Genomic DNA, 9,801 nt, shown 5'->3' with positions numbered 1-9,801 from the left:
TATAATGTAGCCACCTGATTGAACTTTACCTTTTGAGTGATGCTAGTGATTTTGCTGTAGGTGCTGTTCTTGGATAGCAAAGGGAGGGGAAGCCTTTTGTCATTTACTATGCTAGTAGAACTCTAAATAGTGCTCAAATGAATTACTCCACCACTGAAAAAGAGTTGCTAGTTGTAGTGTTTGTTTTAGATAAGTTTCGTGCTTACTTGATTGGCTCTCCTATAATTATTTTCACAAATCATGCAGCCCTTAAGTACCTTCTTACAAAGAAGGATGCTAAGGCGTGACTAATACGATAGATTTTACTTTTGCAGGAATTTGACATCAACATCAAAAACAAGAAAGGAGTGGAGAACATAGTGGCTGACCATCTCTCGAGACTCACATTTAAGGACACCTTTGACCACTTGCCAATCAATGACGATTTTCCCGATGAGCATTTACTATCTATTACTTCTCTACCATGATTTGCTCATATTGTGAGTTATTTGGCTACAAGTGAGATACCGGTGGATTGGTGCGCTCAGTACAAGAGGAAGTTCATGAATGAGGTAGAGTAATTTCTATTGGGATGACCATTTTCTTTTCAAATACTGTATTGACGAAATTTTAAGGCTTTGCATTCTTAATGAAGAGATTGCCAGTGTCTTGGAATTTTGTCACTCCCAAGCTTGTGAAGACCACTTTTCAATGAAGAAAACGGCTGCAAAATTTCTGCAGTGTGGACTTTATTGGCCCACCATATTTAAGGATGCAAACATCTATTGTGAAAAGTGTCAAAAGTTGGGAGTTATGTCCGATTGTAATATGATGCCCTTAAACCTAATTTTAGCGATTGGAATTTTTGATTGTTGGGACATTGATTTTATGGGACCATTTCCTCATTCTTTTGGATATCAATATATTATTGTAGCAGTAGATTATGTATTAAAATGGGTAAAGGCAGCAGCTTGCAGGAGCAATGATAATAGGACGGTAATTAAATTTCTCAAAGAGAATGTGTTATCTCAATTTGGTACACCACGTGCTATTATTAGTGATCGGGGTACACATTTTTGCAACCGTTCTTTTGAGCCTTTGATGAAAACATATAGGGTGGTACATAAGATCTCTACTGCCTACCACCCCAAGACAAGTGGAAATGTAAAACTTGCAAATAGGAAAATTAAGCAAATTTTAGAAAAAATGGTCAACCCAGATCGCAAAGATTGGTTTTTAAGACTAATTGATGCACTTTGGGCCTACCGTACAGTTTTCAAAACTCCCTTAGGCGTGTCACCTTATAGGCTTGTTTTTGGAAAGCCTTGCCACTTACGTGTAGAGCTCGAGCCACCTACCATACAGAATCATAGAATTTATTCTATTTATGGATTCAGTTATGCTTTTTCTATTGAATGGATTGTTTCTTTAATTATGTTTGGATCAATTATTTATCTATATTGATTTAGTTCTTTGTTGCAATATCACTCCTTGAGTATACTGTCGTCGTTGGATTTTCTCAATAGAGAAAATGATATAAACTCGTGGGAATGAAATCCCTTGGACCCAACAACAATATTGGAAAAACAAACCCAAAGAAGCCAAACTCAAATCAATGGATGGAAAATCTAGACCCGTTGAGAACTCGTTTCAAGAACCTAGATTATATTAAAATCTAGATCCGTTGAAGAACCTGTTTCAAGAACCCGGATTACAAGGAGGAACGCTACAAAGGTTGTGATTTACCTTTGATAAGTTCAAACATTCAATCAAGAATAAGAGAAGATAAACTCAACTTACAATGAATAAAATTCATCAATTTCATAAACTTTCATATATTCTTTAAAATGAGGCAATAAGATGTATTTAAACTAAACCCTCACAAAACCCTAGCCTAAAATAAAACCAGCCCTTTACAAAAATACCCTTGGGTGAACAATGCGGCACTACAGTTCCGTAAACACAAAGTTATAGCCCTTTAAGATATATTTCTAAGGTATCAAGAATTGTATCAATCCGATATGTGAGTAAAAAGATACAGTCAAAAGACTAAAGTATGTTCAGATGGTCTCCTAGCGAATTTCGGACTTGGACTTCTTGTGGTTTCATTTTGTGATTTTTTTTTCTTTTTCTTTTCTTCCAAATTTCTCTCAAACCTCATGAATGTCCTCCTTTGAATTTGACTGGGCTTCACTTGCTCTTTTATAAACTCTGAAATTAAACATAAAAAACTACTTAGGAATATCCCAACGTAAATAGAAACTTAATTTAAGAATACACATTAATTCCTATGATTTCTATTCATATTTTAGCATTTTAATCCAATAATAGGGTATTTAGAGTGCACTTTCACACACTTATCAAATCTACATCTGGATCAAAGGGAAAAAGATCAGAAACATTGAAAGTAGCAGAAATATGGTACTTACCAAGAAGATCCACTTGATATGAGTTATCATTAATGTTCTCAAGAATGTGAAAAGGTCTATCCAAGCCACTCCTGTCATCAACAAGCAAAAACATCAATGCTAAAGGAGTAAGTGGATTAAAACCATATACAATTTCAATATGAGAATAAAAAATGGTAGTATGCATGGTTCTATTACATACAAATTCTAACAAGGGCAAATGATACTCCTGCAAACATTCATGCAACAAGTCAATGAAAGGTAAATGATACTCACATAAACATTCATGAATCACATCTAAAGTCTTCCTTACACCAAAATGACAACTCAGATTATACGCAACCTCAATGAATGGCAAATAATATTCCCACAAATGTTCATACAACATGTCAATGAATGGCAAATGATATGCCCAAAAGTGGTCATGTAACACATCTAAAATCTTCAGCACACCCAAGTGACCCAACAAACTACCTTCATGTCTATCACACACAAGCAACTCACACATAAAACTAGTAGGCTCACAAAGTCTATTCTCTCTAAAAAAATACCAATCTAGTCTATAGCACTTACCAAACAATGATTTCTCATGTACTCCATACACACTATCAAAGTCATCATCTTTAACATGCAATTTCTTATCATATTCAAATCTCAATAACTTTTCATCCAAAATAAATATAAGTACATACCTTATTCCTAATGCATCAATCACAAAATTTTCCTTACCATGTGTGTACTTGACTACATGAGGAAAAGTCTCAAAACATTCCTCCCACTTGGCATGCATCCTAGTCAACTTATCTTGTCCTTTCAAGTGTATCAAGGACTTATGTTTGGTATGTAGGAAAAATTCTTTTGGCCAAAGGTAATGTTGCCATTTCTCCAATGCTGTCACAAAATTAATTTGATGCTTTATTCCTCTAATAAGTGACAATCCACTAAGAACATCACTAGGCAATATGACTTCATTTCCCTGCATCAAAGAGATAACAATACTAGACAAAGATTCATTACGTTCATTAGTATTAGAATTTGCCTTAGCATAACAACCCACTTCTCTCTTTGTTTTTCTCTCACTCTCACTTTTCTTTTCACTCTCTTTCTTTCTTTCTTTCACTCTCTTTTTCCTTTTTACTCTCTTTTCTTTCACTCTCTTTTTCAACATCTTTTTTTGAACTCTCGGCCTCACAATTGCTTTTGAACTCATCATCTTTTTTTCTTAAGGTTTCACTAGTTCTTTCTTCCTCAATCTCACCCCAGTCTTTTTTTTTTTTTTCGCTCAACCTCACATTTACTCTCTCTTTCTTTTTTTATCAACCTTACTTTTCAGCTTCAATTAGTCCTCATGGACCTGTGTTGGAGTTAAATACGCAAGTTTGATTATTTTTCAATCCTTTTCAAAACTGTACATAGATCACTCTCCTATCACACTGCCACAGCCTCCCCAACAAAATATGGCCCGCATGCATAGGCACTACATCACAAAGTATCTCATCCTTGTACTTTCCAATTGAAAAAGATACTAGCACTTGCTTATTTACCCTAACCTCCCCACAATCGTTCAACCACTGCAACTTGTATGGTCTATGATGTTTCAAGGTAGGTAAATTCAATTTCTCAACTAGAGTAGTGCTAGCCACATTAGTACAACTCCCTTCATCAATGATCATACTACTTACCTTGTTGTTGATGTGGCATCTAATATGAAAAATATTCTCTATGCTACTCTATAGCATCTATTTTAATCAGTGCATTCAGAGCACGTCTAGCAACAAGAGACTCACCATACTCTTCATACTCATACCCATTCTCAATACTACTAGGCTCACATCTCCTTCTATCTCTCTCACCTTGCAGATTTCTAATTACTGTACCTCGTTGATCCATCCTATCCCTCACTTCCCTCAATGCCAAATTCAACCTTTTAAACTTTTGTTGCATGGACTGCAACACAAAGTATGAATTGTCTGCCATCCCCTTTGGTAATGTGTGAGACATTATAATGCATTACACAAAAGAATGTTAGTGGTAAAAACCTCACACACTCACTTACGTGTTTACGCTCGAATAATGGCCCTCCACTCATGTATCACTCTTAATTGGCTTTTTCCCGATAATGATGTTTCACTCTCTTGCCTTTTACCTCAAAGTTTTCTCACTCAAGTTCTTTAAGAACTAATTGAACTCAATCAAGATAATATGTGATGCCCCCAAATCCCATGTACATACACGGGAAAATCGAGACGTTGGGATGATGACAACACGAGTCACCACCCTATCGCCAAGTGCCAAGTGTGTGTATAAGCAACGAGTGTACAAAAGAAAACACGCAGCAGATAAACAAAGTCATATAACTAAGTACCAAAATTTTTCTTTGTTTAATACAAACCCGTTCAAAACATACATAATAAAATATTACAAGTCACAAATATAGTTTCAAACCAAACTACAAAGCATAAACTCCAAATCAATACTCCAGCGGAGTCGCCTCTTTGGGCTCAGCCTCCTCCTCCTCCTCGACCTCTGCATGAAAATCTACAGTACCAAAATGGTGCCGCAGGTAAGTAAAGACCCAAACGCCACAAGATATAAACATATTAAACTCAACAATATGCATGAAAGATTGCAAATGCACATGTCCCATAAAAACCACATTTTTTCACGTATGCCAAAAATCCATTTTAGCCCAAAACAAAGCCTTTATCATATGTCCTTGCCATTATCCCAGATAATGGCCCAAAACAAGAAACCACCATTTTCCCAGAAAATGGATCACCAAGCCTCAAACATAACCTTGCCATTTTCTGGGAAAATGGCCTATATCCAAAACCAAAACCTGATCCAATTATTGCATGCACCATGATCTCCCCTAGGAATCATTCGCACACTCTAGCTCTTGTGCCACACCACAAGTAACGACTACATGTGTAACACCAAAACGAGCAATGCCCAGTACTTGTGCCCAGCGCGTCCCTGGACCAGGCCATCCTCTAGTCCCCGCCACTCTAGGGACCACGGAGTTGACACGACAGCGTTACCGATCGTGCAATCTGGTTGTCGCCCAGCGACAACCCAGGGGATGTCACTCAGCATTATCCACTCCTGAGTGACTAGAGGAGCTCCATCAAGATAATACCCCATCCCGGCTTGGGGTCATGATACACACGCACCCGAAAATCCATTTACACGATTAAAACTAGATTTTCTCAATTTAAATAAAATGCACATGAATGCACCATGTAATGCACGCCTCAAGGCACAAATAACCAACCAATCACAAAACAACAAAACCAAGCAACTCCGTCCTCAATCCATCCGACCCCCGAACTCCTCGGACTCAGTCCAGAATCAACCAACCAGTCCAATAATTATTGTAAGAGCAAAAATATATTTAAATCTAAAATGAAGTTTGGAAAATACTTACAGCGCTATAAGGTATTTTTTGAAAGCTCACGACGTTGCAAATGGCAGAGAAAAAGCAACGTAACAGTGTATTTTACACTGTGGCCGTCGTTTATAAATTACCCACTTTCGAACGGGAACAAATCAAGACACAAAATTGATAGGGAATGGCCTAGAGATGTTTATAAAGTTAATGGAAGTGAGCTTTGGCCGTGGGTGGGAGTGGAAATGGCGGTGGAAGTGCAAAAAGGGGCAAATCGGAGTTGAGCTCGTGGGAGCTGCTCTAGCAACAGATCGGGGCCAGAAATGGGTGGGTTAGGACGGCAAGAGGTATGAGATGAAGTGGTAAAAAGATGGTGGCTGGAGGTGGAGCGACGACGACGAAAATGGCTCAAAACCGTGCGGCTTAGATGGGCTATAAAGGTTAACGGCGGCTCGGATGGGGCTGATTTTTGGTGGGGGTGTTCACTGGCCTGAGGGGGATTTTTCTGGGTGGGAGGTGTTGGCCAGACGGCGGTGGTTCGGGGCTAAAGGCTGGACGGCGATGGGAAGAGAGGGAGAGAGGCGTGCACGCGAGGGAGGAGAAGGAAAAAAAAGAAGAAGAAGAAAAGAAAGAAAGAAGAAAAGAAGAAAAGGAAAAAGAAAAAAAGGAAAAAGGGAAAAAGAAAAAGAGAAAAGAAAAGATGGAGAAAGAAAATGAGGTACAATCCTCACCTCCGGAATCCAAAAACTGATCCGACGAAAACGATTTTAAAAACCATAAAATGACTAAAATAAATTAAACACTACATCAATTAAAATAAAACCAATTAAAATACAATAATTTAAAATAAAAAAACCAATATATTAATTAAATTAAAAACACTCCTTCAGTGAAAATACATGTAAAAACGGGTTATCACATCCTCCCCCCCTTAAAAACAAATTTCGTCCTCGAAATTTGCAAGATCAAACACTAACTTGAAACAAGTCACATGATTCTACTGAGATGAAGTTTAAGAAACGTACCGTCATTTACTCAAACAAGTAGGGGTACTGCTTCCTCATGTCAGCTACTCTCTCCTAAGAGAAATCTTGAGCTAACGGATCTCCCCATGCCACCTTTACTAGAGGTATCGTCTTGGATCTCAATTGTTGCTCTTTCCAATCCATGATCTATGACGGAACAACCTCATAAGTAAGGTCCGGTTGCAACTGAATATGCTCTGGGTCGACGAAGGCGGCTCTTGTTGTCCAAAACTCCTCTTCAAGGATGATACATGGAAGACATCGTGAATATCCCCAAAATATTCTGGCAAAGCAATTCTATAAGCGACGGACCCTACCTTCTCCAAAATTTGAAAAGGGCCGAGATATCTCGGATCCAATTTCCTCCTTTTACCAAAACGCTTAACTCCTTTCATGGGAGAGACTTTGAGATAAACTCAATCACCTTCTTCAAAAGATAACTCTCTCCTCCTAGTATCTACATAGCTTTTCTGACGACTCTGAGCTACCGCCGTTTTATCCCTGATAATTTGAACTTGGCTTTGCATCTCTTGAATTATTTCAGGCCCAACTATTTTATTCTCCCTGACTTCATCCCAACACAAAAGCGATCTGCACTTCCTCCCATAAAGAGCTTCATAAGGAGCCATCTGAATGGACGCATGGAAGCTCTTATTATAAGCAAATTCTATGAGCAGCAAGTGATTTTCCCAACTCTCTTGAAATTCCATAACGCATGCTCGCAACATATCTTCAAGGGTCTGAATAGTGCACTCTGATTGGCCGTCCATCTGAGGGTGATATGCAGTACTGAACTTCAACTTAGTACCCAATGCTGCCTGCAAACTTTTCCAAAACTGAGACGTGAACTTTGGGTCCCGATCCGACACAATACTTTTTGGTATACCGTGCAATCGCACTATCTCTTTTACGTACAAGCGAGTCAACTTACCCAAGGAATCAGTGTTATTAATAGGCAAGAAATGAGCACTCGTCGATAACCGGTCAACAATCACCCAAACCGAGTTCTTCCCACAGGAGTCCTCGGCAAGCCCACTACAAAATCCATCGTGATGTCATCCCACTTCCACTCAGGAATAGGGAGGGGTTGGAGCATACTAGCAGGTCTTTGATGCTCGGCCTTGACTTGACGGCATGTGTGGCATCTCTCGATATACAAGGCAATATCCTTCTTCATCCCTTCCCACCAATAATTTTTCTTCAAGTCCCGATACATCTTCATACTGCCAGGATGAACTGAATAAGGGGCCACATGAGCTTCTGCCATGATCCGCTCCTTGAATTCTGAATCTTTGGAGACCACTCTACTATCTCGAAACTGAAGAATTTCATCTTTATCCATACTATAATGCAACGGCCTTCTAGATTTTCTGACTCTTTTTCTGATATCCAAAAGCTTCGGATCTTTCCTCTGAAGAGTCTTCAATTCTTCAAAATCAGCTACTCGAATGTCAAGAATTAAAGATAATATCTCCTCTTGCTGTGAACTTTCAATAAGGAGTCTTCTCATCCCATGAAGTAAAAAATCCAATTCTGACGATTCGGCTTCATCTTCCAAGTGCGACTTTCGACTCAAAGCATCAACAACTATATTTGTCTTCCTCGGATGATACTTGATCTCGCACTAGTAGTCACTGATTAACTCTAGTCATCGCCTCTGCCTCATGTTCAGATTCTTCTGGGAAAACAAGTGCTTCAAGCTCTTATGATCGGTGTATACTTCGCAAACTTCCACATACAAAAAGTGCCGCCAGATCTTAAGAGCAAATACAATCGCAGCCAATTCTAAATCATGCGTCAGATAATTCTTCTCATGATCCTTTAGCTGACGAGATGCATAAGTAACAACCCGTCCCTCCTGCATAAGGACAAAACCCAATCCAAATTTAGACGCATCGCTGAAAACTAAGAATGGCTTGTGCAGTTCTGGAAGCGCCAACACTGATGCAATTGTCAATCTGTTCTTCAATTCTTGGAAACTTCTCTCAAACTTACCTGACCAAATAAATTTTGCATTCTTTCTAGTCAAAGCAGTGAGAGGTCCGGATAGGCGAGAAAATCCCTCCACAAATCTTCAGTAATATTCGGCAAGTCCGAAGAAACTCCAGATCTCACGCACAGTCGTCTGACGCTACCAGGACAAAATGGCTTCCACCTTACTAGGATCACTAGCCACCCCATCTCGGGAAATCACATGCCCAAGAAACTTGACTTCCTCCGACCAGAATTCACACTTGCTGAGCTTGGCATACAACTGGTGTTCTCTCAATTTCCCAAGAACTAGATGAAGATGATAAACATGCTCTTCAAAATCTCAGGAATAAATTAGAATATCATCAATGAAAACTACCATGAAGGAATCCAAATAAGGTCTAAATACACGATTCATTAAATCCATAAAAGCGGCAGGGGCATTAGCTAACCCAAAAACCCATTTTGGCCCAAAACAAAGCCTTTACCACGTGTCCACGCCATTATCCCAGATAATGGCCCAAAACAAGAAACCACCATTTTTCCAAAAAATGGATCACCCACCTCAAACATAACCTTGCCATTTTTCCAGAAAATGGCTCATATCCAAAACCAAAACCCGATCCAATTATTGCATGCACCATGATCTCCCCTAGGGATCATCCGCACACTCTGGCTCCTGTGCCACACCACAGGTAACGACTACGTGTGTAACACCTAAACGAGCGATGCCCAGTACTCGCGCCCAGTGCGTCCCTGGACCAGGCCATCCTCTAGTCCCTGCCACTCTGGGGACCACGGAGTCGACATGACAGCGTTACCATATCGTACGATCCGATCGTCGCCCAGCGACAACCTAGGGGATGTCACTCAGTATTATCCACTCCCGAGTGACCAGATGAGCTCCACCAAGATAATACCCCATCTCGGCTTGGGGTCGTGATACACACGCACCCGAAAATCCATTGACACGATTAAAACCAGATTTTCTCAATTTAAATAAAATGCATATGAATGCACCATGTAATGC

The sequence above is a fragment of the Carya illinoinensis genome, chromosome 3, assembly GCF_018687715.1.
Source record: "Carya illinoinensis cultivar Pawnee chromosome 3, C.illinoinensisPawnee_v1, whole genome shotgun sequence".
Classification (NCBI taxonomy): Eukaryota; Viridiplantae; Streptophyta; class Magnoliopsida; order Fagales; family Juglandaceae; genus Carya; species Carya illinoinensis.
This window is presented reverse-complemented; position numbering follows the sequence as displayed.